The sequence below is a fragment of the Orycteropus afer genome, unplaced genomic scaffold (genome assembly GCF_000298275.1).
Source record: "Orycteropus afer afer isolate SDZICR_OR568_19922 unplaced genomic scaffold, OryAfe1.0 scaffold00152, whole genome shotgun sequence".
NCBI classification, from domain to species: domain Eukaryota; kingdom Metazoa; phylum Chordata; class Mammalia; order Tubulidentata; family Orycteropodidae; genus Orycteropus; species Orycteropus afer.
In genome coordinates, this window is record NW_006921739.1 from 3,937,928 (window position 1) to 3,939,072 (window position 1,145).

At 38.9% G+C, this 1,145-nt stretch overlaps 1 protein-coding gene across 1 annotated transcript in view; it reads left to right on the forward strand.

Moving 5' to 3' along the window:
- The window catches only part of CLCA1 (chloride channel accessory 1), a 37,621-nt gene that overhangs the window by 34,839 nt on the left and 1,637 nt on the right, over positions 1-1,145 (forward strand). The gene's annotated exons all lie outside the window — the stretch shown is intronic.

Genomic DNA, 1,145 nt, shown 5'->3' on the forward strand with positions numbered 1-1,145 from the left:
TCCATGAATTTTGGTTTTCTTCATTCTTCTTTGCTCTGGATGAGGAGAGATCCATCGTTGCATCTAGATGGCAGCTTGCAAGCTTTGAAGATCCCAGTCACTACTCACCAAAGTAGGAGGTGGAACAATGTTTTGTGTAGTATGTTATGCCAATTGAGCTTGATGTTCCCTACAACTATGGTCCCAATCCCACAGGTTCAACTACTCAGTCCCTCTTGGTAGCTGGCTGTGACCAAGCAATGACTACAACCTTGCCCATTGTCAGCTCTACTATAAACCTGGGAATTCATATCATACACATAAACTTATAGGACTATTGTCTGCCAACCCTGTACATGTTCTTGATACACTCCACACTTCATAGAGATACCTACTTGTTCAGCCTGTCCACCCATCTATCTACCAATATACCCATGTTTGCCTTCACTGACAATGCCGTAATTTATGTGTAAAAGGGTTCATCTTTGTTGTCTGTACCTCCCATGTACCTCTCTATGTCTTTCTCTTCCTCAATGCCACTATAATGACCACTCACATTTGGTACATTGCCTTTCTCTTCACCCAAATCAATACTTATCTCTATCTATCTAACAGTGTTCCCTCCCTTCACCTCCCACCCCTGGTAACCAACAAAGAACATGTCCTTCCATAGATAAACATTTCCTTGACTTTTACAATAATGGACTAAAACAATATTTGTCCTTTTGTGATTGACTTATTTTACTCAGCATAATGCCCTCCAAGTTCATCATGTTATCATTTCCTTTGTTGCTGTTATTTTAGTATATGTTGAATATTTGTGCTTGTCCTCTTTTTATTGTTATGTGAAGGTTTATCTTTTTTCTTTGAGGTTAACCTATGATTTCTAATTTTCTCCCCGAGTTAAGAACATTCCATTCTATCTTGGAACTCTCTTAACTTCCTCACCATTTAGAAGTTCTGTAACTACACGGTCTTTTGCCTCTTTTTGCTTGTAGTTGTCCTCACTTGCCAATTGATGTCTCTGGTTCCCTGTTTACAATCTTGTAAACTCATTTTACTTTGGATATGTCCATAGCTGTGGTTTCTGAGTTATGTCATCTTGTGTATTGATGGTCAGTTGTTATTTGCTATTTTTGGTTCTCTGTTCAAAGGACTCCCTTTAG